Raw genomic sequence first — 7,763 nt, 5'->3', positions numbered from 1 at the left:
ATCAAAATTTGAGGCCAGCCTGGACTACATTGTTAGACTCTGTCTCAAGAACAGTAAAAATCTGATGACACAAATCATCATTGATTTGAAGACTTATTTTATTTCATTCTATAGCCATATTTGTCTCTAATCTGCACAGGGAAAGATAATTTTATTCACGTCTGTATTTGTCACTTTTCATCATTGTGACCTAAATACCTGATGTCACTGAGGGGAGGAGAGCCTTCCGTTTGGCTCATGGGTACAGAGGGCTTCAGCCGATGAAGGCAGGGAAGGCAGCTAGATCATGGTGAGCTAAGAAGCAGCGAACGGAGAGAGGACCAAGCAGGGTAAAACCTTCAAACACCTGTCCCCGGTGACACACTTCCTCCAGACCGGCTGCTCCTCCTGGAGGCTCCATGGCTTCCAGAAATAGCACCTCCAGCTGGCAAGCAGGTGTCGGAAACATGAGCCCGGTGCAGACATTTCCATTTAAATAATAGCAATGTTAGTCTTCTTGGGCGACTACCTCAAAGGACCACAGGGCTAAACAGCCTCTGCGTAAAGAGAATGTATCACTCATAGCTCTAGAGGTTAGACATCCTAGCTCAGAGTGTCAATGTGGCTGAGCTCCAGGGACTGCCCTTTGCAGGGCTGCAAACCTCCTGCCTTCTCATTTGATCAGATGAGATCCCTCCCAGTTCTCTGACCTCTTAGGACCACATGAATCCCATTCCTGAAGGCTCCGCCTTTACACTGCATGCCTCTCCCAAACCATGCCTGTAAAACTCATCATTCAGGGCTTTAGCTTCCAGCGGATGAATATGAAGGGACACGAACAGTCTATAACATTTAGGACAATATTTTTTTTCCTCTCAGCTGTTTTCATAGTCGCATATGCTGTAGTTTTAAACTTAGCCAAGTTTATCTCTTCTGTCTTCATCCGGCCCCAGAAAGAAGCCTTTATTGGCTTCCATGTTGTGGTCTTTGTAAAGATGCTGAGAAGTCAGCACACGCTTCCAAATATCTCAACTTGGTGGGAGTACATTGAAAATGCCTCCTTTGGAGTTACGTCTCACGTTTTATCTAAATGTTTCAACAGCATGCAGATTAAACAGCCGACTTTGGGGTCATCATTGCATTATGTTCCCTTTCTTTCCAGCCTGGGGATTCATTCTCATGAGAATAGGGGACACCTACCTTACCTGCATTGCTTTGTAGACAAGCTCAGTCCTGCCTGGCTCTGGCTCTGTCCTGTGCCCTTCTGGGGAATGTGCAGTGTGCTTACGAACCTCCTCCGTGAGCCAGGAGGCAGTGTTTCTGGGGACAGTGTGGCTGTGTGGTAGTGTCCCCTACTTCTAGTTCTTCTCCCTGATCCAAGAGGGAAGAGAAAATAAGGAGCAATGGGAAGCTCCTTCTTGCTTCCCTCGCAAGTGTGGCTTTACTAAGATGCCAGGTTTGGGGTACAGAAGCCCCCAATTCCGGGTAGAGGAACTAGTAGGAACTTCTCTAGAAATAAAGACTTAGCGTGAACTAGGGAACAGTTTGCGGCTTTTGTTTTCAAACCTGACTAACACATAACCTCGGGAAGCTCACTTTCCAACATGGCTCTTTGATGACATTTTATGTTCAAAATATAGCACTCCCTATGGTGGCCTTTCTGCATTGGCATCTACATATCACACACACACATATGCATGCACACATGCACACACGCACATGCACACATGCTCCCACTATATCTACAACCCTGGTTTACTTCCACTGCAGGATTGTTGGGTGTTATCAACACACAGGTGTGCTTTTGGATGTGAGAAGGAGAGAAGAGGGAGAAACAATGCCGCGCTGTACCTGTGGAGGTCAGAGGGCAACCTTAGGGACCATTCCTTACTTGAGACAGGGGCTCTTTTTCACTGCTGAATGGATACCATGGTAACTGGATCTGAAAATCCTCTGTTACCATCTCCCATCTCTCCATGGGAGAGCAAGGATTACAGACATGTAGACAACTGCATCCAGCTTTTACATGGGTCTGGGGATTCGAACTCAGGCCGTCAGGCTTGTACCATTGGTGCTTTCACCAGTGAGCCATCTCCTTGGCCCCACACTTGGGTTTTAATAGTAAGCTTAAACGAAGAAAGATTCAGACAGGGTTATTTAGGGTACTGCACTAGCTACTTTTTGCTGTGACAAAATTAACTTCAAAAAATGAAGGGTTTATTTGGCTCACCATACCAGGGTGCAGTCCTTCACAGCAGGGAAGTCATGGTGGTAGATGCTTGACGTGGCTGGTCATATCACATCTGCCCAATCAGGGAGGAGAGTCCGATGAACGCTGCGGCTCTCCCCACCTCAGTTCATCTCATCTACATACGCCCTAGCACACAGGCCTGGAGACCTGTCTGAAATGTGATTCTGGATCCCACCAAGATGACAATCAATATTAATCATCAAAGGCAGAGCTCAAAACTGCCATGTAATGTGAGCAGGTGGTTCTGCAGAAGGGTACCCAAGAGTCAGAACCCAAGGTCCTTGATGCTCAGAGAGATGATCTGTGCTGTGTCTAAATCCAGGGCCTGACCTAAGGCATCCAGATCCCATAGGCAAAGACAATGCCTTCAGTCAGTTACGAGCGTGCTATACGCCACAGAAGCCCATGTTAGAATGGGACACTCCAGAGATGGGCACAGAGCCTGCCATGAATTTTCTTCCGGTTCAAGGAGTGATATGTTCAAGGAGCAACAGAGCATAGGGCACTTGAGTAATTAAAAAGAGGGGCAGTCTGGACCTCTGATTCAGGCTCTGAGACTGATGGTTTGCTGATGACGTCTCAAATGTTCTAAGGCATGTTCCATGTACCATGGATGAGTGAGGAGATTAAACAAACTAAAGAAAACAAAGTGAATATTAAAGCATGGAATATTCATCACAGACTGACTTCTGACAGGCAGGGCACTGTTTCGCATGATCTTCATCCAAAGTTCCTGGGTCCTTGGGGTTGTTGCTTCCACTCTCTTTGCATGGTGACAGGCTTGGGATGTGTTCAGATAGCTGAGACTATCATCTCCATCAGACATGGAGTTGAAGGCGCAGAACAAACACAGAAACCCTTGCAGCCAGGTTAGCTCTAACTAGAAAGAGTTTGTAAGAGTCAGGAGGATGAGAAATACGAGCTGGAAAACTCTGAGTCATGTGGCTGCCTTGGGATGAGGAGGAAGTCATAGTCCAGCATCCTATTACTTGTTACTGCCTTCCGCTTAGGTGCTAGGCTCGGGTCCCATGTCAAGTTCTACTTCACGCTGAGTAGATTCCCAGTGCTAACTGCTATCTGCCATGTCTCCATCTCTGTGTCTCTGTCTCTATGTCTGTCTATCTGTGTGTCTCTCTGTCTCTGTCTGTCTGTCTGTCTCTCTCTCTAACACACACACACATTAGATCTTTAGATTAAAGTGTGGTGTCACTAAGGCTGATGCAGCGAAGGGCAGATCTGCCCAGAGTTGTTTACTCAACACTAGCTACACCTAACTTTCAGTGGCACACTTTCTGTGTGCCAGATGTGACTCTTGTGCCAAATGTGTTTGATCTTTCTTAATCACCCTTAAAGATTTTCACAAAAATCTATGGGATATACAAGGACACTGAGGCACAGAGAGGCAAAGGGCCATGCAGATAATAGATAAATCCAAGATCTCTACTGGCACAACAAAATGCTGACAGCTGGCCAGCTGTCATCTCCAGCAAACACTTAACATAATTCATGTAATCATACCCATATCTATAGAATTTCACATAATTTAATGCATATGTAGCTGTGCCTCCGTAGTTGTTATTACTTAAGCACCTGCCAGGTATAAGTCCGTTTTGCACGCACTCTGTCTTAACCCTTGCCCATTTCAATGATATCAGTGCAATAACCGTCTTCATTGAAAACCACTCAAGGTCTATGTGGATGGTTCTAATCCTAAGTATTTCTTTTCCTTGAGTAGGGGATCAACCCTTGCCCTCTGCAGAGGACTCAGAGACTGCCCCTTTCTTCTCTGGGGCTGTGTCACATAAAGCAAAGGTCTATTCTCTGTCCTTCAAACTCCCAATAGGAACAGTTCCAGCCTTGATGCAGTGGGACAGAGGTTTTCAAAATAAAATCTAGCTCTAAGGTGATCAACAGAAGGTATTTACTAAGGATGGGGGCATGGCTGGGCTCTTCATAATCGTAGGGGTGCCTCCATCTCACCATGGCCACCTGTGTTTATCTTCCTCTCTTAAACAGTGTGTAAGGCCCCAAGTACCTCCAACCAATTGACTGAAGAACCTGAAACTCGAGCTTTATACTCTTTCTATTTTTATGCCATAGATAAAGATACAGATATATTCATATATGAATATATATATTCTACATTATTTATGTGGGAAGAAATGAAATATTTATAATTTTTACAGTTCCATACATTTTTCTACAGATAACATAATTTCATTCTTTTTAAAAAATGTTGTTTATAAAGCAAGTTGATGTCTACAGAGGAGGTGTCTTATGTTTATGGCCAGTGAAGAAATAGAAAGAAACTCTACCTCTAAGAACTGGGTTCCCGAGGCCTCGTCAGCAGTATGTTGTGTTTCCCCATGGAAGATGTGGGAATGATGAAGGGTCAAACTAGTCACCAATTGTTCAGAGTTACCCAGACTCCAAGGTGGACACGACAGATTTTCTGGGCCAAGAGACCCGCTGTTAGAGGGAGGTTAGAGTGAAGGTGAGCAAGAGATCAGCCTGGCCTTGGCAGTCGAAGTCAGACTGGATACGATGTGACATCCTTTGCTACCTGCTGGTTTTCTTTAGCTACCCGCTGCTTGCCAGGAAGGAACCAGGTTTCTTGACAGCCAGCACCTCAAAGATAAGTTCCAAACAGAGAGGTTACACAGATATCACATGCACGGTCCTAGCCTCCTGTGCCCTGCCAACATCCTCAAAATGGTTCTGCTCAGATGCTTTGTCCCACACATGGCCTACAGTTCCAGAACTTTCCACGATGAGACTCTGGGTCACAGCACTGCAGAAAACTTCTTGGTTATCCTGTACTGGTTGGAGGTCACCGACACCAATGGCCCTAGTTGGGAAGGATGACAGAGAGGGCATCTCTGGACAGCGGACAGCTTCTGGTGGGCTCCATGGATCTGGGAGCTGAGTCTGGACATAAGCAAGGTTTTAGGGAAATGTACATAGGCCTTCGAAGCACCAATTCTCCTGGGGTTCCCAGAGCAGCTGGAGCAGCCACCATCTCACCATCTCCTCCTGGCCTACTAAGCGTTTTTTTTAGACAGGGTTTCTCTATAAGACCCGACTCTCCTGGAGCTCACTATGTAGACACTAGGCTGACCTCGAACTCACAGAGATGCGCCTGCCTCTGCTTCCTGAGTGCTGAAATTAAACGTGTGCCAGCATGTCTGGTCTCATTTCGTTCCTTATGGCAGCACAAAACTTTCTCAAGGATGGGTTCCACACTGTCACTATTCATCCATCCATTTATGGACATCTTAGCCGATTTGATAATCTGTGCAACTTGAATTTGAGAAATAACATTAACGGTAATGATCACTATCCAAATTTCAACTGTATAGTCTTCAGGGCAAATGAACCTCTCAGAGAAAGCTGTCTTCACCAATCTCTATCGCTTCTCTCCTCAACATGTTACAGTTTGGATCTCAATTGTCCCCAAAAGCCTCATGGGCTAAATAAAGGCTTGCTTGCCAATGTGTGGCGGTGCTGGGAGACAGTAGAACCTCTGAGGGGTAGACCCCTATGGGAGGAAAGTTCGATCATTGGGGGTGTTCTCTTAAAGGAAATATTGGAACCTAGACTAGCTTGCTTTCTGTTGCTGTGATTTAAAAAAAAAAGGAAAGCATGACAAAAAAAAAAAAAAAAAAAAAAAAAAAAAAAAACTTGGGAGAGACCATAGAGGAATGCTGCTTACTGGCTCGCTTCCCCTGGCTTGCTCAGATACCTTTGTTATATGGTCCAGGCCCATCTGCTCAGGGATGGCACAGCTCACAGTGGGATGGGTCCTCCAACATCAATTATTAATCAAGAAAAACACACTACAGACATGCCTACAGGCCAGTCTGAGAAAGGCAATTCCCCAATTGAAATAACCTCTTCCTGGGGACACCTAGATGTGTGTCAAATTGATAAAAACTAGCTCTCACAGGCTTTGAAACATTCTCCTTCTCTCCTTCTCTCCTTCCTCCCGGCCTCCATGCGCTTAGCTGCTTGGCTCCGCCATGTGCTCCCCGCTACAGCGTCCTGTCTCAGGACAGGCCCAAGGCAACCACGGACTGAACATAAGCGGCCACGAGCTATATAAATCTCTCCTCTGTTGAGTTGCCTGTCTCAAATATTTTGTCACAGTGACAGCAAGCTGATGAACACATAACCTGAAGCATAAATCTCTGAAGTGGAAAGCTTTTTACAACGGAGATCATTAAAGAGACTTGAACGGTGCAGGAGCCAGAGTTCCTCACTAATTCCGCTGGTAAGTAAATGAGTAAGCTTGAGAAGTCACCTTGAGCCCTGACACAGCTGCATTTGCTTGTTCCGGGTCGAGAAGGCAGGTTTTCCTAAGGCCCCCCCTTACCTCCAGCTGCGGACCATTTCCATTCCAGAAAACACGACAAAATGCGTCACTCCATCACATGACGAGTAAGGGGGCTATGGTCTAGAGCGCAGGGAAGCCCCCGGCACAGGGGCCCTGCCCACCCCCTCTCTCGCTCAGATTCTGGGTCGGCCTCACAGCACCAGAGGGTCTGCTTTGAGCACAGGTGTGTCCTTGAGTGGTCTAATGGAAGAATTTTGCTGTTAATATTTTTTTTCTTGAGTACCAAAGAAATGCTATTTTTTTTTTCAGTGAGTGATGAACAAGATGTGCTTTAGGCTCTGTCTAAATGATGTATTTCTTCAACCAAAGAGTAAAAACTCAGATGGTTTGTACCATATTTTTGTATATTTAGAAACAGCTGGTTGATTGACTGGATTTTTAATTTTTCATGGGAATGTTTGATGTTAGGGAGACTGCACTGTCAGAGTCCTCTGAGGGGGAGAAAAAAAGATTTATATAAAAGTTTTTTTTTCCCATAGCTATTTTATATTTCATGAAATGGCTGTGAGGAGAAACGTGGCAGCTGAAGAAAGGATTCTGATTTCCTCCTCCACAGCCTCCAAAGTCCTGGCCGCTGTCCCCACTCGTGAACCTGCAGGTGCTCATCTCAGCTTTCGAGCACAGCCTGTTGTTTTCTCTAGGCCCCTGTGTCACATTTCTGAACTGGCCTTCCAGTTTGGGACTTGTTGCTGTGTATGTGTTGAACAAATAAGGCTAAACGTTTGGTCAACGTGTTTAAGCCTCTAGATGCAAAAAATAAAATAAAATAAAAACACAGACCAATGACTTTCGAGTTCGGCACATAGTAGACACCTTCTAAATATTCATCAGGTAGACATTCAATCAACATTAAATAGTCATTAATGTTTAACATACTGAAATATTAACACATCATTACTGTTATGTAGCAATAAAATATTGATATAAATTAATATATTATTGCTAATATAAAGTATATTAAAATGAACTGAATGTTATCTCTCATGGTAACACATTTGGGTAAAAGAAATGCTTTATGAAGCCCTGACTGGAAAAGAGCCAATATATATTGACTTTGTCACGGATGTGAAGACCAGCGCTAGAGACCATATACAAGGTCTCACACTTCCCACGGCTTGTAGGTGCGGACAGTTAAGGCTC

At 45.0% G+C, this 7,763-nt stretch overlaps 1 pseudogene; it reads right to left on the bottom strand.

Moving 5' to 3' along the window:
- Positions 1 to 253: 253 nt before the first annotated feature.
- On the bottom strand, positions 254 to 5,141 carry LOC130890389 (ran guanine nucleotide release factor-like; annotated as a pseudogene).
- Positions 5,142 to 7,763: the final 2,622 nt, after the last annotated feature.

The sequence above is a fragment of the Chionomys nivalis genome, chromosome 19 (genome assembly GCF_950005125.1).
Source record: "Chionomys nivalis chromosome 19, mChiNiv1.1, whole genome shotgun sequence".
Taxonomy (NCBI): domain Eukaryota; kingdom Metazoa; phylum Chordata; class Mammalia; order Rodentia; family Cricetidae; genus Chionomys; species Chionomys nivalis.
The sequence above is the reverse complement of the archived record's forward strand: the minus strand, read 5'-3'. Positions and strand labels throughout refer to the sequence as shown.